The sequence below is a fragment of the Oncorhynchus keta genome, chromosome 4 (genome assembly GCF_023373465.1).
Source record: "Oncorhynchus keta strain PuntledgeMale-10-30-2019 chromosome 4, Oket_V2, whole genome shotgun sequence".
Lineage (NCBI taxonomy): Eukaryota > Metazoa > Chordata > Actinopteri > Salmoniformes > Salmonidae > Oncorhynchus > Oncorhynchus keta.
The window spans coordinates 35,124,244-35,146,354 of NC_068424.1; the positions used below are offsets into that span (position 1 = coordinate 35,124,244).

The following is a 22,111-nucleotide window of genomic DNA, read 5'->3' on the forward strand; positions in this document are numbered from 1 at the left end:
CTGGTCATGATGCTCTCGATGGTGCAGCTGTAGAACTGTTTTCTTTAAATGTTTTCTTTTTTAACTCTGTTTATTCAGTTTTACACACAAGACAACACAAAACAATATAAATAATATACTCAACTAGTAAAAATGCAAATAAAAAACAATAGCTTTAAAGATACCGTACTTTAGACAAGATAAACACACTGGGTAGAAGGCTACAAAGGTTAAAGGGAAATCTGTAGTACAGGGACAGAGCAGACACCTCACCATTGTTCCTGTAAACAGACAAGGGATATGGGTGGTGAAATATGCAGCCACTCACAGACAGTCATGGCCACGGACCGACCATCCACCAAAAGCAAAGTTTACAATGCTTTAAAAAATAATAATAATAATTTTATGTAAGTGTGAACAAAATGTTTAAAAACAGGGCATAACAGGCTCACGTTTTAGTTTCAGACCGGGCATGATGAACAAGGCATCCGCAGGTCACAATCAATAAGCACTTCATCAACCTTACTGTCCCCCCCCAAAAAAAAAAAACGTGAAGAAACGCTCATCCAGCCCTTAAGTCAGAGGAGTCAAATACAGACTTATTTTTGTTTTAATATGAATGACATCAGATGATGGACTGTTTTAAAGTATGACCGGAATGGAGCCCAAGCCTCATAAAACAGTCTGGGGTTCCCACGTGTATTGAATTACATTTTTTTCTATGGGGGAACTGCCATTTTCCAGTTCTGTAGTATTAGCCGTCTAGCTAAAAGAGTTGTATAAGCAAGTGTCCAACTGAATTCTTGACAGGGGGGTACTTATGGGCAGTACTCCAAAAAGGGCTGTAAGGGGAGATGGATCTATAACAGTGTCGTATATATCAGAGAAACATTTACATATGAATTCCCAGAAACCTGACAGTTTGTGACAGCCCCAAAACATATGATGTGGCTCGTTCCGTTTTACACCGGACACAGGTAGGATCAAAATCAGAGAATATTCTTCCTAGTTTGGCCCCGGACCAGATGACACGGTGAACCACCTTGAATTGAATGAGGCTGTGTCTAGCGCTAAAAGAGGACGAATGCACCCTGTGCAGCACAGATTCCCAGGCGTCTTCCTCAAGTTCCTCCCCTAAATCCTTTTCCCATCGAGTCTTTAAAGGCACCAAAGAAGGGTTTTGTAAGTCATTACTGATTGCATATACATCTGAAAATGCGCCCCTAGGAAGCTTGTTCAGCTCAAAGATGCTCTCTATAGCTGTATTTGCAGGACTATGGGGAAATTCAGGTGTGTTAGCTCTGACAAAGTTCCTAGTCTGGAGATAGCAGAAAAAGTGGGAATTGGGGGAGGTTGAACTTTTCCTGTAGCTGAGCAAAAGAGGCAAATGTATCATCAAAGAATAATTGGGCGAAAGAGGAGAGTCCTAGTGAGTGCCAGATGCCAAAAGCCCCATCATTTAAAGATGGAGGAAATAAAATGTTCTGATTGATTGGGCCTGATAGAGTAAAGCCTCAGAGGCTAAAGGCAAAACAGAACTGATTCCAATTTTTAAGAGACTGCTTTACAATTGGGTTGACACACCTTTTGCCAAGGGACACTGGGAGAGACGAGCACAACACAGAAGAAAGTGCAGTAGGTTTACACGATTTAAAGTCCATCAGGACCCAGAGTAGTCTAGGGCCAGTAAGATCAGTCTGCAGCCAGTACAGATGGGCTCTGAAATTTGCAGCCCAATAGTATGTCTGAAAATTTGGAAGAGCTAAACCACCCAATGCCTTAGGCTACTGTAAATGTTTTCTACCAATCCATGGTACCTTGCCATCCCAAATAAAATACATGAATGTTTGATCCAGTGAATTAAAATTTTTTTTTAATAACATTAATCCTTCCAATATAAGAAAGAGGTAGTGAATTCCAAATAGTAAAATATTGTTTCAAAATGTCTGCTAGAGCAATAATGTCTTCCTGAAACAAATTTGAATATTTCCTTGTCAATCCCAAGTAGGTGAATTGATCCTAACCACTAACCTAGTGGTTAGAGCACAACCGGAAGGTTGCAAGTTCAAATCCCCAAGCTGACAAGGTACAAATCTGTCGTTCTGCCCCTGAACAGGCAGTTAACCCACTGTTCCTAGGCCATCATTGAAAATAAGAATTTGTTCTTAACTAACTTGCCTAGTTAAATAAAGGTAAAATAAATTGATCCCGGACAATCCTAAACTGAAAACTTGTAAAAGAGCACTTTAAACCAGCCTTATTTACAGGAAAAAGCTCACTCTTTCCTAGATTCAGCTTGTACCCTGAGATTGATCTACACTTTTTAAGAACAGATAGGCACTTGGCAATGAGAGATCAGGGTTGGAGATAAACAAAAGGTTGTCAGCAAATAGCGAGACTGCTCTAATCCCGTCCTGATTATACCTAGTGCGATGGCAAGGGGCTCGATTGCTAAAGCAAACAACAAGAGGAGAGTGGACAAACCTGTCTGGATCCGCGGTGCAAAAAGAGTCAGAGGACAGGTTGTTAGTCTGTACCGAAGCCATGGGAGAAAAATAAAGAGTCTTTATCCACGCAATGAATTTGAGGCCAAAGCCAAATCTATTAAGGGCAGCTGTTAAGGTAGTCCCACTCAACGAAGTCAAAAGCTTTTCCCCCATCAAGTGAGACCACCACCTCCGGGTCCCCCGACGCTGGGGAGTACAGTATATTCATAAGGCGTCTTAAATTGAAAAACAAATTCCTATTTCTCACAAAGACAGTCTGGTGCAGTGTGCCTTCCATACGAATGGCGAAGAGCTTGGGTAAGATTTTGTAATCACAGTTTAAAAGTAAGATTGGGCAATAGGATCCACATTCCAGGAGGTCTTTGTTTTTCTTTAATAGTAATGAAATTGAAGCCTGAAAAAGACTAGGCTGTAGCTTTGAGGTATTATTAAGGTACTCTGCAAATAACCGAGACAAAGAATGGGCCAAGCAGACCAGAAAACGTCCTGTAAAATTCGGTTGGAAAACCGTCCGGACCTGGTGATTTACCATTTTTCATTGCTGACACTGCTGTTGCAATCTCCTCAGGTGGATGTCTGATTCAATTGAAGGCATATTTAAACCATTAAAGAATGAATCAATCAGCAATGGGTCTTGAGGAGATTCAGAGGTGTATAGCGCAGAGTAAAATAGTTTGAATTGATCACTGATCTCTTTATGTATAACTGTGGTGGCTCCAGATAGGGTCCTAATTTGTGGGATTAAACGTGAGGCCTCAGATTTACAGATCTGATGTGTAAGGAGTTTACTGGCCTTGTCACCTTGTTCATACACTCTGTATCGAGCTCGCAAGAGTAACTGTTCAGCTTGCCTGGTAGAAAGCACATCAAATTCAGAATGGTGTAGTTGGCGCTCTTTATGTAGATCAGAGGAGGATCTGTAGCTTACTTCTCATCCAATGTGGCTATGGCTTTGCTCAGTTCCCGAAGTCACTAGGAGCGATCTTTGTTTTGGTTGGCTGTATAAGAAATCATTTGGCCACGTAGGTATGCTTTGAGAGACTCCCATATGGTAGAGCAGGACATACCTGGCGTTTAATTAATTTCTAGGAATAAGGTGATTTCAGAAGAAATGAAATTGACAAACTCTTTATCTGAGAGTAAAATGGGGTTAAGACGCCATTGATACCACCTAGGAGGTCACGGGGGAAACTCTAGTTCAAGCACTAATGGTGAATGGTCAGAAATAACAATACTCTCGTAAGTACACCGCCGACGATAAGTTTTTTGTCCAAAAATAAGTAATCAATGCGGGAGTATGTTTAATGAACATGAGAATAAAAGGAATACTGTCTATCTGTAGGGTGTAGGAAACGCCAGGCCTCACACATAGCATATTTCTGAAGAAAAGATTGAATAAGTTGGGTACATTTAGATAGGCCTGTAGTTCTTTGTGAGGACTTGTCAAGAACTGGGGACATTGTACAGTTGAAATCCCCCCTAACATCAACAAAATGGAATCTAAATTGTGTATAGCAGATAAAAAGGAATAAATGAAACTCGTGCCATCCCAATTGGGAGCATAAACACTAGCCAAAACAAGAGAGAGGTAGAAAATCGTTACTATGACGTATCGTCCCTTAGGATCAGCAATAACCTCAGAAGCTACAAAGGGAGTAGATTATCAACCAAAATGGCAGCACCTATTGATTTACTATGAAAGTTAGAGTGGAACACTTGACCAACCCAGTCCCTATGCATCCTAAAATGCTCACCAGTCCTCAAGTGAGTCTCTTGTAGAAATGCAACATTTGCATTCAAACCCTTTAAGTGTGTCAGCACCCTCTTATGCTTCACAGGGTGGTTAACTCTCTTGATGTTCCACGAAATGTACTTGATCGTATTATTTTCGCCACCCTGAGCACTCCCGTTATACAACCCTGTCATTAGAGCATATAGTGGAAAAGCAACGAATACCCAAAAAGCCCAGAATAACTTCTCAGAATAATAATGTACGGTGTAAGATACTTGGAAAAAGTACAGAAAAAAAAACTAAAAAGACAGAATGACAACATTAGAACTGAACAATTCAACCTCCTTCCTCCCCCCAACCACCTCCCCCCATCCCAGACAGTACCTCCCCAAACGAGGTACAAGCCTAAATATGTATGTGAGAGTGCGGTGTTAAACCCAAACCCACAGTCCCACTCTTTAAAGTCACATTTATATTAGTGAATCAAGCAGCAAAAAGAGAGAAAAAATGTAATAAAAATAAAATAAGTGAATCCCTTGTGCAATCGAAATTACAAGAGCACCACTTGTAGATATATATAATTATATTCCCAGTCTTATAACAGGCATTGAGAAAGAAAACAAATAAAATGTATCAAGGCTCTCAACCAAAAACCTAATAAGAAGTAAGCAAATGGTAGTAAAACGATCAAAAAATATATAATAATAATTGTCTAGTTTGACAAAAAAGCAACTTACAGCCAAGACCAAAGAACTGTGTGTGTGCAACGTTGAAAGTTTGCTGGGCATAAATGACGTTCAAAACCGCCCAAAACATGTTGCCTCAGTACAAATGGATGCAGTAAACAAATAACAAAGAATATTTTGAGTCACTGAGACACTATGTAAACAAACTGAATAGGTGAATGACATAACCTGGTAAAACAAAGGAGTTAAGTAAAACCTTAATACAATGAAATTAAAATGACTGAATGCTTGTAAGGCCAGCACACTAGATGATCAAAACATTAGGTCACATCAAATAAGCCTGAATGGGTTCACCAACTCCCCAACTATACAATAATACCACGGGTGGGCTATTTACTTACTATCCACAGTTCGATCTATGGGCAAGTTCAAGACTTCTTGATGTGACGTTGAATGTGAGCCATAGCCTCATCCGGAGAATCAAATGTGTAGTCTTTACCATCATGACACAGCCATAAACAGGCAGGAATTGCAGTCCGGACTTAGTAGTCCGTAGTAGTCGTTTGGCCTGCCCGAATGCTGCGCGCTGCCTGGAAACAGTGGGGGAGTAGTCCTGGTAGATAGAGAAGCTCTGTCCTTGAAAGCTCAGAGTGGTATTGCGGGCTCGTCGAAGAATCTCCATCTTCTCATGGAAAAAGTAAACTCAAAGAATGATGTCACGGGGCCTCTCACCATCCCAGGGCTTTGGGCGCAGCGACCGGTGTGCATGATCAATCAGGGGCTTCTCATCCATGGCAAGAACATCCTTCAGCAGCCCAGAAACTAAATCCGTGGCGCGAGGCATTTCTGCTGACTCTGGGACCGATACCAGTCTCAGATTATTGCAGCGAGAGAATCCCTCTAAACTCACACAACTCTCCTGCACCTTTTTCAGATCCACAGCCAGGCATTTCACATCAGCCTCCAGGGAGGTAGTTAAGTCAGAGACATTGGTAGCAGAATCGTTGTAGTGTGCAACTGTTGTTGTTTGGAGTGATGTGATTGCTGGCACCATCTCGTTCCACAGGATGATTAGATCTGCTTTTAAAGTATCAGAAACCTCCTGTATTCGGGCCTCAATTGTAGCAACTACCTCCGTTTTCATTTCAACTATCTCAGAGCGTAGTAGTTTGATGGCCTCGAGAATGTTCATTTTAGCGGCGCCATGCAAAGCCGTACCCCCGGGTAAAGTGTGAGTCCCCAGGCCCTCAGACTCAGGAGAGGGTGGTGATAAGAGTGGGTCTTGTAAGCCAGGTTTTCTCAAAGTCATGTTTTTGGCCTTATGTTTCGTCGACATGCTGACATTCGAAAGCAAAGTAGTCTTGGTTTTTACGGAAAGGGATCACCAAACTAATATTTGAAAATAAATATGGTCCTGCTTCAAAATTCACATAAGCTTTAAGAATACTGCAGGAGCAAATGGAAAACACGTTAGTAGCACATGGCGGTGTAGAACTTTTAGAGGATCTGGGGACTCATGCAAATCTTTTCAGGATCCTGAGCGGGAAAAGGTCTTGTCGTACCCTCTTCACAACTGTCTTTGTATGTTTGGGCCATGATAGTTCGTTGGTGATGTGGACACCATGGAACTTGAAACTCTCGTCCGGCTCTACTTCAGCCTTCAGGGAGTACAGGAGGGGACTAAGAACGCACCCCTGAGGGGCCAATGATCCAGTTGTAGAGGGAGGTGTTTTGTCCCAGTGTCCTTTGCTTAGTGATGAGCTTTGTGGATATTATGGTGGTGAACGCTGAGCTGTAGTCAACCAACAGCATTCTCACATAGGTGTTCCTTTTGTCCAGGTGGGAAAGGGCAGTTTGGAATGTTGATTGAGATTGTGTCATCTGTGGATCTGTTGGTGCGGTATGTTAATTGGAGTAGGTCTAGGGTTTCCAACATGATGGTTTTGTGAGCCATGACCAGCCTTTCAAAGCATTTAATAGCTAATGACATGAATGCTACGGGGCGGTAATCATTTAGGCAGGTTACCTTCGCTTTCTTGGGCACATGGACTATGGTGGTCTGTTTGAAACATGTAGGTCAGGGAGAGGTTGAAAATGTTAGTGAAGACACTTGCCAGTTGGTCTTTGCATGCTTTGAGTACACGTCCTGGTAATCTGTCTGGCCCCGCGACTTTGTGAATGTTGACCTGTTTAAAAGTCTTGCTGACATCGGCTACAGAGAGCGTGATTAGGGTTGCAAAGGGTAGGAAACTTTCTGGTAAATTTCCGGAATTCTTCCGGAAATTTTCCATGGGAAGTTAAGCCCTGGAATTTGGGGAATTTTGCTTAAATTCATCATAATTTAGCTTATAACAGTGAACCTTTTTTGTGTAATACACATAAGGCAATTCTAGGTCTTGTGGCATATTTTGGTTAAACTATCCCCAATTCAATGGAATTGCAACCCTCTGCATGCACAGTGCAATCTTCCATCACATGTGCAGTGCACTCTTCCATCACACTTACAGCTGATTCTCAAGATCTTGCACACTAATGAGATGCTATTGAGCCCACACTATGACACTGTCTGAGCCATGGACTACATGCTTTCTGGTAAGTTTTGATTGCAATATTGGGTGGGGTGAATATATTTTATACGACACACATTATTCTTTTGCTAACTAGTAAATAGTAGCCTACAGCAAAGTGTGTTTAAATAATTTCTAACTTGTTACCAATTTCTGCTCGTTAATGTTTGCTTCCATGTGGGTTTTAGCTTGCGTGAGCCTGCTAACTGACGAGTGTTAATTCACCTGTTTTATTTTAAAACATTTATCTTACAAAGGAGTTGTTTAATCTAACTGCTTAACTGTTTATCTGTATTTGGAATTGTATTTGGTGTTATTTTACTATTTTGTTTCTAAACTTTACAGGAAAATGTCACGGGCACTATCGGTTGTGTGGAGACATTTCACTGCAACTAATGTGGAAGGAAATGTTGTGTACATTTACAAATACTGTGCCAAATCATATGTGAAAAATGCAAAAAGATGCAGAATAATCTGGCCATGTGCATGAAGTTCCCTCAGCGCTCACAACAAGCAACCTCTGACAAAAGTCCCTCTACTTCTATTCGAGGTGAACATGATGAATCAGACACCTTATTGATAGCAACAGCTCATGGTCCTCCTGGAATCAGAAGTTATTTTGACTCAATGGAGGAACGTAGTCAGAGAAAGGCTGATGAACGTCTTGCTTGAGCTGTGTATGCAACTGGTTCAAATCTGATGCTCACAGGCAATGTGCATTGGAAGAAATTTCTGAATGTTCTTCGCCCAGCTTACACCCATCCAGCCAGACATGTTTTATCCTCTCATTTTCTGGATGCAGAGTTCAACAGAATTCAAGTGAAGGTCAAGCAAATTATAGAGAAAGCAGACTGTATTGCAATCATCTCTGATGGGTGGTCGAATGTTCGTGGGAAAGGATTAATTACCTACATCATCTCCACCCCTCAACCAGTATTCTACAAGAGCACAGACACAAGGGACAACAGACACACTGGTCTCTACATTGCAGATGAGCTGAAGACAGTCATCAATGACCTTGGACCACAGGAGGTATTTGCACTGGTGAAAGACAATGCTGTGAACATGAAGGCTGCTTGGTCTAAAGTGGAGGAGTCCTACCCTCACATCACACCCATTGGCTGTGCTGCTCATGTATTGAATCTGCTCCTCAAGGACATCATGGCACTGAAAACAATGGATACATTCTACAAGAGAGCAAAGGAAATGGTTAGGTATGTGAAGGGTCATCAAGTTATAGCAGCAATCTACCTCACCAAGCAAAGTGAGAAGAATAAGAGCACCACATTGAAGCTGCCCAGCAAAACCCGTTGGGGTGGTGTTGTCATTATGTTTGACATGAGAGGAGGGGAAAGAGTCTCTCCTAGAAATGGCCATATCACAGTCTGCCGATATGGACAGCCCCATCAAGAGGATCCTCCTGGATGATGTATTTTGGGAGAGAGTGGTAAGCAGCCTGAAACTCCTGAAACCTATAGCAGTAGGCATTTCACGGATTGAGGGAGACAATGCCATCCTGTCTGATGTTCAGACTCTGCTTGCAGATGTAAGAGAAGAAATACGTACTGCCCTGTCCACTTCACTGTTGTTCCAAGCAGAGGAAATTCAGTTCTGAAATACATCAAAAAGCGTGAAGATCTCTGCATGAAGCCCATACACGCTGCAGCGTACATGTTGGACCTCAAGTATGCTGGCAAGAGAATCCTGCCTGGTGCAGAGATCAACAAGGCCTATGGTGTCATCACTAAAGTGTCTCGCCACCTTTGTCTGGATGAGGGTAAGATTCTTGGCAGTCTGGCGAAGTACACTTGCAAGCAATGGCTTTTTGATGGAGATGCAATATGGCAGTCGTTCCATCATATCCCGTCAGCCACCCGTGGAAGGGACTTTGTGAATCTGAGGCCCTTTCCCCTGTTGCCTCCAAATCCCACCAACAATCAGCCGCCTCAGAGAGCAAATGGTCCTTGTTTGGGAACACACACCAAAGCACGGAACAGGCTGACCAATACAAGGGTTGAAGAATTGGTAGCCATCCTGTCAAACTTGAGGCTTTTTGAGCCTGACAACGAGCCATCCTCAGCAAGGTTGGAAAGTGACAGTGAAGATGAGGCCTCAGAGTCTGATGTTCAAGAGGTGGACATTGAGGAGGTCCAGGGAGAACACATGGAAGCCTGAGAGGAAGACAACCAAAGGTTTTGTTTCTACACTATCATTTTACAGATGTATGTTGAAAAGGTTTTTGGGAGATGCGATGGATCTTTGGGGATCTATCAATATTCCCTTTCTTTTGTTGTTCAGTGAAATCATCCCATGTTCAATTCGTAACTAAATCGTTTTTTTTTTTTTTTCAATTGGAAGGATTTAATCATTTGCAATTAGGTCTACTTATTATAAGGTAAAATGTGTATGATTCTGTCTCCATATAATATGGTAAATATATCCAATGCAAAAAACATCTACATTTAAATGGTATTAATATTAATTTGTATATATTTTTGTTAATTCCCAAATATTCCCATTAATTCCCACAGAAAGTTTTCCACCTCTGAATTGTCCCCAAAATGTGCAACCCTAAGCGTGATCACACAGTTGTCTGGAACAACTCGTGCTCTCCTGCATACTTCAGTGTTGCTTGCCTTGAAGTGAGCATAAAAGGCCTTTAGCTCATCTGGTAGGCTCGCGTCACTGGGAATCTCATGGCTGGGTTTCCCTTTTGTAGTCCATAATATTTTTCATGCCTTGCCACATCTGACGAGCGTCCACTGATGGATTGTGTGTTTCAGTGATGAGTTGAGAGGGCTTTCTGCTGAAGGACTGATTAATATGCCAATGCTGCATGTCAAGAGGATGCGTTGTCCCACAAATGTTGCTTTAAAAGTGGCAAGCACTCTGATGCCAGTCACTAAACTATACAGGATCTGTATGGTTTACTTGATCTCATCTGCGCACAAAGCCCCCCGTGAGGGATGCATGATGGGATTGGGATGAGGGATGGTATGATGGTGGTGTTGTGTGTTATTGTATTTTTGTCTGTACTGAGCAAATCTGTCACACAAGTAGGCGCAGCAATATGGAGGCTGGATGGCTAACCTTCTCATTGCATTTTTGGAATCCCAAATGGCACCCTATTCCCTATAGTGTACTACTTTTGACCAGGCACCGGCTCTTGTCAGAAGGCATGCACTATATAGGGGATATGGTGCCATTTGGAATGCACTCTAGGTCGATTATCCTAGATGCCATAGGAAAACCATTTTACCTCTCTGAAGAACCAATAATCTTGTTTTTTTACCAAACCAGAAAGGTTTTGGCCTCCAGAATCAGAATTGAATAGTTTTAAGCCTTATTTGCATATTTCCCAGAGTGCCTTTCGAGTGAATTTGAGAGTTACCATAACACCCATGACTGTGTTTGCTATTGGTAGACATTATTATTGCATTGTCTGGTAGCTTTTAACAAATGAGATCTTAAGAGAGGGTTTCCTAAAATCTTTTACCTTAGCATTACACAGCTGATTCAAGTAATCAACTAATAATTTAGCTTTGATAATTTGATTCAGCTGTATGGTGTTAGGGAAAAACACAAAACCTCCACCCCTTGAGGTCCTGAGGAATGAGTTTGGGAACCGCTGTCATAAGTGAATATGTTGTCATTTAAATGGTATAAATTAAAGCAAGGCAATACAGTACATAATTCAAAAGCCCTTCTTTTGAGGGCCTAGTTTCACCCTAATACAGTCTGAAACTCCTAGTTCACAGGCCACATCAGGACTGCAAATAACATTATGCTGGCTTGCAAAGTGATGTGTAATTCCTATTGGAATCCAGCCAGATTGTTTAAACATCGAAACTGGAACAACCATTTCAGTAACGGATGCAATAAATCCAAGAAACAGATTGGAATAGTATAGAAAAATATGTGTTAATGGCATGTGAGTCGCATGGGACGAATCACACAATTTACATGCAAAAACATAGATTGAAACAAACAATTAAAAAACCTACCTAGAGCATAGGTGTGGTTTTGGTTAAACTTGGGTTACGGACACCAACACTGAGGTTATTTTACACCACTGAGTGTTCATTTAACTCTTTACAGTGTTAATGAAAGCCTTGAATCAACACTAGAAATGTTACACTGAAAAATCAACACTGGCCAATTTGCTGTGTGCTATGAAAGAGAATGAGGAGGGGTCAAAAGTAGTGCACTATACAGGGAATAGGGTGCCATTTGGGATGCAGATAAGTATGGGGCTGTTGAGATGTGAACTGAACACATTTGTGGTGGCTTGCATCTCATTGTCATTGTGTTATTTTATGGGACAGATGTGTGAGACAAGGGTGAGAGACTGGAACAAGGAATTGCTTTAGCGCGTCATACCTACTGTATTTCTGTCTGCTTGAATGGCAAATAGCTCATACACACATGAAACTTAAAATTACCCCAGGAGTCGATAGAACATCGCTCAGAGATGCACAAATACGATATAACATTCAAAAGAGGGAATCGTACTTTAATGTACTAAATAAGGCATAGGATACCATTTGGGACACACCCAATCATCCATAAGATGTCCCAAACTCCCTCAGCCCCTGCAGCAACATCACTCATTTACAGGCTCCAGGGTAGATGGCTATAACAAAGGCTTGAGTGAATCATCGCACATTTAAATTACATTATCGTCCATAATTAAAGCAAAGAACAGCTTTCCACTGCACTGATAGGAGCAGGGAAGTCCAGAGGGATATGGGTTCAGCAGTGGACCCCAGAGGGATGTGGGTTCAGCAGTGGACCCCAGAGGGATGTGGGTTCAGCAGTGGACCCCAGAGGGATGTGGGTTCAGCAGTGGACCCCAGAGGGATGTGGGTTCAGCAGTGAACCCCAGAGGGATGTGGGTTCAGCAGCGGGACCCGAGAGGGATGTGGGTTCAGCAGCGGGACCCGAGAGGGATGTGGGTTCAGCAGTGGACCCCAGAGGGATGTGGGTTCAGCAGTGGACCCCAGAGGGATGTGGGTTCAGCAGTGGACCCCAGAGGGATGTGGGTTCAGCAGTGGACCCCAGAGGGATGTGGGTTCAGCAGTGGACCCCAGAGGGATGTGGGTTCAGCAGTGGACCCCAGAGGGATGTGGGTTCAGCAGTGGACCCCAGAGAGATGTTGGTTAATTTCCCAGACACATCAGGTATTCATTCCCACACCTATAATGTTTTTTTTATTAACAATTAATCTCAATTAAAACAAATTTTCCCCATTCAACCTAGAGTTAGAGTTTCATTACAAGGAATGTAAAGTTGCCTATGCAGAACATACTGTATCACTGACACCAACGTCATGGCTCTGACTGAACCATGGTTGTATGTCTCACCCTTATGGAAAATCACAAGATGAAATCATGTAAAAACATGTGTTTTGGAACATTGATGTGGATTTTCACGTGATCGCAAAACCTTTCACATGTCGATTCAAAGTTTCATATGGGATTTCACAGATGCCCTGCAAACAAAAATGGTCTTTATGATACACACAGTGCTTTAATCTTACGTATTTGACTACATTGCGTGTTTATTTATACAATAATTATTATTCAACATGTCCTTACCTGGAATTTGAACTCACAACCTTTTGGTACACTGCATTCTAATCTTCCTGCTACGCTACCATGTCTGTGTCAATAACAGATTTCACCTGTGTTCCTGTATTCCTACACTTTGGACTTCAAAGTCAATCTCAGCTTTGTTAAAAATACACGATTATATTTATCATAGAGATTCAGGAGTAACATTAAAACGGAATAATATGCCAAATCAGCATTCAACAACAATACAGAAAACCCTCAAATTGCTGAAATAAGTCAATTAAATTAGTGATGAGAGAATAGTCAGAATAAATGACAACTGAAATAGCAGTGCAGATTCCACTCTTTTAGTAGGTGCAAAAGAGTATAGTATAATGTGTGTTGGACCGTTACAGCCTTTGTGGTGCAGCAGAAAGGTCAGTGTAATTCAAATCCAGAGATTGTGAATTCAAATCCCAGGTTGGTTCATCCCTTAGCTGAAAAATGATAACACATGCAAATGCATGTCATCATGTGAAGTTTAAAAAACGTTTCACATGTTAAGTGTTTCAAAAATACATTTTCACATGTGAAATGTCACAAACTGTTTTTTTGAAATATCCTAAATGTTTTTTAATAAGTTACCAGCTACTGAATTGGTTGTGAAAATAGTGGAAACAAGTTATAATGTACCTTAACAGCTGAACTGTATTTTTACAGTAAACTTACTGTAAAACAACTAACTGTATTCAGGAAATACAAAAAATTCAAATTCAATTTTTTTTCAATAATTATGGAAATGGGTTCACTTTCTGAATTGACTGGAAATTAAATGGAATTAAATTAAATTTATCTCATATTGGTCAAAACCCTTGGGCCGCAACCACACCTAGAATTTGAACTCACAACCTCTTTGATGCCAGCAAACTGAATTTACTGCTTCACCAACAGGTTTATTTGCAAGAACACATTTCTGCACTTTGCAAAAAGTTTCCTGGAATCGAGTCAATAATTGTGCCATTATCTGACAACACCAACAAAAAAGTAGCTGTGTTCGGGGACACTTGACATTAAGGTCTAGATTCAATCAGATAAAGCATGAACATGCTATTGCCAACATCAGCATAGCTGGTGCATATCCGTAAGTGTGCATTAACACTTGCGATTTGAACCGGCAACCTCTTGGTCTGAATTGCATTATTGTCTCAGCAGTTCCACAAGATGGTTATTTGCTACCAAGAACATAGATCCACACACTCTCAAATATAATTCAATCTAGTACAGGCTTATCTGAAACACAAACGAGATAGAATATAACAAGGAATCTTTCGAACTATTGAATAGTTTGGGGTAGGCCTCGTCTCTGACAAATGCTCCTCATAGCCAGATGCTGATGACAGGTTGCCCTATGCTGGGGAAAGGAGTTCCAATGATGGGCGTTAAGGTTATTATGCTGGTGGTGATGGGGAGGTGGAAGGTCGTTGGAAGACTGTTGCTGCAAATCAACAAGTGGGTGAAACAAGGTTTGAGTTTACTTATGAATACTCCCCTAGTTTCATGCCCATTGGTTGAAAGGAAAGAGATTTTTGCACGGGTGAGCCAATAGGTTAATTAATAGGTGAATGACATTCCACATGCTTGCTAATAGGAAAGGAGGAGGAGATTATGACACCCGATAAATACCTGCCATGCTGATGAGGTAACATAGACACTATCATGTACATACTGTACCTGATATGCTCACAAGGTATCATTGTAACCACTACCATATAAATCCCTGATTTGCTGATGTGAGATAGGAAGCGATGTGAATTGAGTTTACTAGATTCATGAAAAGTGATGATCCATTCAGACCAGCCTTATTGATTAAACTTTAGTAATTACATCAGTACGGTTATGATACAGTGTTGTTCCCAGGTGTACAAAAAGGTAAAAGGTACACATACGGTACCTTCAGAGGTACAGATAGCAACTCACATGGTACTAGTTGGAACCTTTTAAGGTACATGTGTATAATCTAGTATTATTGTACAATTTTCTAACAAATATATTGAATATAATGCTACGTTCATAAGGTGGGAGGTGGGAATATACCATTTGTGAAGTCATAACTGTCAGTTAGATGCATTTGTGCTTTGAAACATCAATCTTTGAAACATTATTTGGCTAATTGCCAACAAGCTGCGTCCACCATAAACTAAAAGTACAGCTATCATGCTTGTAAACAGAGTTTAAAAACCATATTAATAGATTGCTGTTAAGAAAAAATGTTTTGTTGTTACATTTAACTGCAGATAACGGCAAATGCATTTATTACGGTTATTTCATTAGTAGGGGATGTCCGAGGTCTGCAAGTGGGAGAAGTTGGAGCTCAGGGATGATTTTCCACTCAGGCATTTTCCACTAGTAACTCAACTCACCAAAAAATAGAAACTTCCATTTTTCAGGACCCTGTTTTTCAAAGATAATTTGTAAAAAGCCAAATAACTTCACAGATCTTCATTGTAAAGGGTTTAAACACTGTTTCCCATGTTTGTTCAATGAACCATAAACAATTAATGAACATGCACCTGTGGAACGGTCGTTAAGACACTAACAGCTTACAGACAGTATCCAATGGGCGATTAGGCCTGGCTGCACAGGGCTCTGTGCAGTCAAGTTCTTCCACACCGATCTCGACAAGCCACTTCTATATGGACCTCGCTTTGTGCACAGGGGCATTGTCATGCTGAAACAGGAAAAGGCCTTCCCCAAAGTGTTGCAAAATTTGGAAGCAGAGAATCGTCTAGAATGTCATTGTATGCTGTAGCGTTAAGATTTCCCTTCACTGGAACTAAAGGGCCGAGCCAGAACCCTGAAAATTTGCCAGAGACAATTATTCCTCCTCCACCAAACTGTACCGTTGGCACTATGCATTGGGGCAGGTAGTGTTCTCCTGGCATCTGCCAAACTCAGATTCATCCGTCAAACTGTCAGATGGTGAAGCATGATTCATCACTCCAGAGAACACGTTTCCACTGATCCAGAGTCCAATGGCGGTGAGCTTTACACCATTCCAGCCGACGCTTGGCATTGCGCATGGTGTGTGCGGCTGCTCGGCCATGGAAACCCATTTCATGAAGCTGCTGACAAACCGTTTGTATCGGCGTTCGTCTGTCGAAAGAGAGTCGGACCAAAATGCAGCGTGGTGGTTACTCATGTTCTTTAATGAAGAATAGCGATACATGAAATAACCTATAAATATTACAAAACAACAAACGGAACGTGAAAACCTGTCTGGTGAATAACTAACACAGAGACAGGAACAATCACCCACAAAATACACAGTGAAACCCAGGCTACCTAAATATGGTTCCCAATCAGAGACAACGAGAATCACCTGACTCTGATTGAGAACCGCCTCAGGCAGCCAAGCCTATGCTCGACACACCCCTAATCAGCCACAATCCCAAATGCCTACAAAAAAAAAACAATACGACAACACAATAAACCCATGTCACACCCTGGCCTGAACAAATAATTAAAGAAAACACAAAATACTAAGACCAATGCGTGACACCGTTTTTGTGCTGATGTTGCTTCCAGACTCAGTTCGGAGTTACTTCCAGAGGCAGTTTGGAACTCGGCAACTGAGGACAGACGTTTTTCCGCGCTATGCGCTTCAGCACTTGGCAGTCCCATTGTGTGAGCTTCTGTGGCCTACCGGTTCGTGTTCGACCCATTGTTGTTCCTAGACATTTCCACTTCACAATAACAGCAGTTACAGTTGAACGGGACAGCTCTAACAGGGCAGAAATTTGCCGAACTGACTTGTTGGAAAGGCTCTTCAGTAAGGCCATTCTACTGCCAATGTTTGTCTATGGAGATTCTATGGCAGTGTGCTTGATTTTATACACCTGTCAGCAACAGGTGTAGCTGAAATAGACAAATCCTCTAATTTGAAGAGGTGTTCACATCATTTTGTATATGTAGTGTATTTACTTTATTTTTACTGCAACTTTAGGCAAAGCGCAGAAATGTATTCTTGGTAATAAATGTCTAGACAATCTCCATTATGTCCATAGACCTGGAGGCGCAGAATGAACTTCAGGTAGCTAACAACTAATAGTGAGGTTGACTCCCAAGTAATCAGCATACTAACATTAACACCTTCATTTAGCTGTAAAAATATGGAAACTACTTGTAGATTTGCCATCATACAGTGTTCTGAGAATGTCCTAAAAAAGTCCCTGGGACATCCCTGGAACAATAATGTAACTAGACAAAACCTGGAGGGGACCATAACTTTACATTTTAATTAATGTCTGTCATACCTTTTTAAGTAAAGTATTCTAAATTACATTTAACATCTCAGCTTTCACATGTGCTCAAATGTTGTCACATGTATAGTGTTATGGTACAGTATCACATTCCTCATGTTGTCACATTTATTTCACATGAGATCGTGTTTTCACATGTCATGTGTAGTTTCATGTTCTCACATGTTGACATTTTGCATCCCAACGTTGTCACCTTTATTTCACATTCATTTAATGTGAGATCATGTACTCATGTGCTTACATGTCACATGTTGCTTCACTTTTATTCACATGTTATCACATTAAATCACATCTGATCACTGAAATTCATCTGTTTTTTTTTGTAAGGATCACTGATGTAATGGACAGGTCATAGAAATTCAGTGAATAAAGAAATTCAGTGTAAACATGAAACTGACAAAGGTGAAGACCATTAATAAAAAGCCAACTTTCCCCTACTTGACTACGCAACGGATCACCTACATTGTGTCACACAAGGTGGCTCTCTCTACACATCGGAAGTGCGAAACTCAAATCGAATTGTTTCACAATACCTAGCAGTTAAACAGAACCGTCTTCATAATAGAGGAGAATTAATATTAGAGGGCGTATCCATCTGTGCGGAGGCTGATATATCAAGGGTAAGAGAGCGCGGAGGGAGGGTCTTCGTTTGGTTGGTAGGAACATGCACACTGTAAACAACCACTCGGTGAAGTAGCCCACTCAAACTACATCAAGGCGAAGCCAGCATTTTTTAAATCGCTGTCTATCCAGTGTAGTCTATACTCGTGCGGCAGACAGCCCAGGTACAGACATAACATATCAAACAGACACTGAAGCCGAATGTGGATTGCTGCTGTACTTTCAGTATAGATGACACACAGCGGATATATAAGGTGAGATTGAGATGATATTGTTGACGTGCATATTGTATGGTAGGCTTTATTGTTTGAGTTGTCTAAACAATATAAACTTATTTATTGGATAAGGCTACAAATGTTCAGTAACATACACTGTCTGCAGCTTGCTACCCTCGTTAGCTTGGTGCTTTATCCTTTCTCTGATAATAATGTTACAGGAAACGTTAAACATGTGTTATGACACCGATTGCTGCAATAACACATTGATTGCCCCTTTATATTTTAAAATAATTTAGCCTACACATCAAGCCTCAGTTTGGTTGACAAATAAGTGTACCATGCAATGCATTGATGGGGAGGTCAAAATTCCAATATATCACGTTTTTTTTAGAAAGCTAATTGGTATTTCAAAATGTCTACCCTGTTAATAGTGTTATGTAAAAACTGTGTTAGTCTTTTTGTAGTTGCTTCTATTTGACTTCAGAGCCCACTCTGCTCCCTGATATGGAGAGAGAACAGAGAAAGATAGACAGACCATGACATAATAGAAAGGTTTTGCATTGTCTCCAGTCCATCGCATGATTTGCCTATTGCTTGTAGGCCTAGGATATAGAGTAGGGCCTAGTCTGATTTAATCAGGCTGTAATACACAATTAATTGGTAAATATCTACAGCCTGAAACGAATGCCTGCAAATTTGTGTAAATGTTCCTTACAAGCCAGAATGTTGAATACAATTAAATGTAAACTTACTCTACTGGTTGTCTGTGCGGTATGTCCTTCAGCTGCTCGAAATTTGAGACAAAATATCTACAGGAAAATATATTTGTTTACCCAACATTCTAGAGAGCCTGTAGGTATGTAGTTCGTTTTGGCACCTAGGTTAAATGTGTTTTATATTAGATATTTAGTTTTCTCTCGTCAAAAGCTATTGAACCAAGCATGCCATGACAGTGAAATCCGAATATTGCTGTATATACCAATTTATTCAAGTTTTAATGTCATGTGCACATGTACAGTGAAATGCCTTCCTTGGAAGATCTAAACCCAACAATACAGTACTTCATATCATTATAGTACTAAATATAACATAAGATAGAACAAGAACACACAATATATCAAAATAATAAATAACAACATGAGAAAGTAAGAAGCTATATACAGTACAGGGTCAGTTTCAATACCATATTTACAATGTGCAGGATACTGGAGTGAAAGAGGTAGATATGTATAGGGGTAAGATCACTAGGCATCAGGATGTATGATAAATAGAGTAACAGCAGCGTATGTGTGCAGAGTCAGTATAAATGTGTGAGAAAATTGTGTGTGTGTGTGTGTGTTGGAGTGTCAGTGTGCTTGAGTGTATAGAGACAGTGTAAAAAACAAATACAAAGAACAACTCAGTGCATGTAGCCATTTGGTTGCTATTTTGCAGACTTATGGCTTGGAGATAGAAGCTGTTACGGAGCCTGTTGGTGTCAGACTTGATGCACCGGTTACTGCTTGCTGAGTTGAAGCAGAAAGAACAGGCTATGGCTTGGGTGGCTGGAGTCATTAACAATTTTCCAGGCCATCCTTTCACACCATCTGATATACAGGTGCTGGATGGCAGAGAGCTCCGTCCCAGTGATATACTGGGCTGTCTGCACCACCCTCTGTAGTACCATGCGATCGAGGGCAGTGCTGTTGCCATACCAAGCAATGATGCATCCAGTTAAGATGCTCTCAGTGGTGCAGCTGTATAACTTTTTGAGGATTTGAAGGCCCATGCCAAACCTATCCAACTCCTGAGGGCGAAGAGGTGCTGTTGCACCTTCACAACTGTGCATTTGTGTGTGGACCAATTTAAGTCCTTAGTGATTTGGACACAGAGGGACTTAAAGCCTTAATAGTGTATTACAGCCTGATTAATCAGGCTAGATAAAGAGCTTATTCTGTAGACAGCAATTCAGGCTTTGATGGTGGATGTATGATATTGGCCCTTTCAACATGTACATGTTTCATAATTCTATCTAGTTTTTTGGGGGGCAAAATAGCCCAAAAATGTCACTTCAGGAATGTTGGCAAGTTTACCAAAAGTCATTAAGTTTACGAAAACTCATAGTAGAGAGAATGATTTATTTCAGCTTTTATTTCTTTCATCACATTCCCAGCGGGTCAGAAGTTTACATACACTCAATTAGTATTTGGTAGCACTGCCTTTAAATGGTTTAACTTGGGTCAAACGTTTTGGCCCATTCCTTTTGACAGAGCTGGTGTAACTGAGTCAGATTTGTTGGCCTCCTTGCTCGCACACACTTTTTCAGTTCTGCCCACAACATGTCGGTAGGATTGAGGTCAGGGCTTTGTGAGGCCCACTCCAATTCCTTGACTTTGTTGTCCTTAAGCCATTTTGCCACAACTTTGGAAGTATGCTTGGGGTCATTGTCCATTTGGAAGACCCATTTGCGACCAAGCTTTAACTTCCTGACTGATGTCTTGAGATGTTGCTTCAACATATCCACAAAATTTCCCGACCTCATGATGCCATCTTTTTGTGAAGTGCATCAGTCCCTCCTGCAGCAAAGCACCCTCACAACATGATGCTGCCACCCCTGTGCTTCACGGTTGGAATGGTGTTCTTTGGCTTGCAAGCGTTCCCCTTTATCCTCCAAACATAATGATGGTCATTATGGCCAAACAGTTCTATTTTGCTTCACCAGACCAGAGGACATTTCTCCAAAAAGTATGATCTTTGTCTCCATGTGCAGTTCCAAACTGTTGTCAGGCTTTTTTATTGCGGTTTTGGAGCAGTGGCTTCTTCCTTGCTGAGGAGCGTTTCAGGTTATGTCGATACAGGCCTCGTTTGAATGTGGATACAGATACAGTTGTACCTGTTTCCTCCAGCACAAGGTCCTTTGCTGTTGTTCACACAAAAGCACATGACTCTCTAAGAGACAGAATGCATCTCCTTCCTGAGTGGTATGACGGCTGCGTGGTCCCATGGTGTTTATACTTGCATACTATTCTTTGTACAGATGAATGTGGTACCTTCAGGCATTTGGAAATTGCTCCCAAGGATGAACCAGACTTGTGAAGGTCCACAATTCTTTTTATGAGGGCTTGGCTGATTTCTTTTGATTTTCCCATGATGTCAAGCAAAGAGGCACTAAGTTTGAAAGGTAGGCCTTGAAATACATCCACAGGTACACCTCCAATTGACTCATGATGTCAATTAGCCTATCAGAAGCTTCCAAAGTCATGACATAATTTTCTGGTATTTTCCAAGCTGTTTAAAGGCACAGTCAACATCTTGTATGTACACTTTTGACCCACTGGAATTGTAATACAGTGAATTATAAGTGAAATCATCTGTCTGTTAACAATTGTTGGAAAAATGACTTGTGTCATGCACAAAGTTGATGTCCTAACCGACTTGCCAAAACTATAGTTTGTTAATTAACAAGAAATTTGTGGAGTGGTTGAGAAACAAGCTTTAATTACTCCAACCTAAGCGTATGTAAACCTCCGACTGTATATGTGCATATTTACCTCAATTACCTAGTACCCCTTCATATCGACTTGGTACTGGTACCTCGTGTATATAGCCAAGTTATTTTTACTTTTTGTTTAATTATTCTTTTTTAAATGTTTCGTTTTCTTCTATTTTTTTTCTTTGCATTTCACTGTTAAGTCTACACCTGTTTTTTATTAAGCATGTGACAAATAACATTTGAATTGATAATTTCACAAATGCAAAATATAGACTTACTGTACACTTTTATCCGGCTTTATCACAGTTGCAGGCAACAGTATTTTTCAGTCAGCACACATTTCTGGCGACCTTCTTCTGTTACACACAGGTGTTCGGATTATGCTAGATAACTAATTAGCACAGGTGGTCGCCTCTGTCTTCCCGTAAACAGGCGCTGTAACATGGAGATATGGCCGT

The 22,111-nt window shown here is 41.0% G+C and overlaps 1 protein-coding gene across 2 annotated transcripts in view; it reads left to right on the top strand.

The window, feature by feature from the left end:
* The window catches only part of LOC118374486 (E3 ubiquitin-protein ligase RNF152-like), a 179,849-nt gene that overhangs the window by 49,588 nt on the left and 108,150 nt on the right, over window positions 1-22,111 (top strand). The window contains exon 1 of one of the 2 annotated variants that reach the window (XM_035760910.2): window positions 17,970-18,217. The exons of the other annotated variant lie outside the window; for it this stretch is intronic. The gene's annotated coding sequence lies outside the window, so the exon portion shown is untranslated. Of the gene's footprint in view, window positions 1-17,969; window positions 18,218-22,111 lie in introns of those variants that run through there. 2 annotated transcript variants of the gene reach the window in all.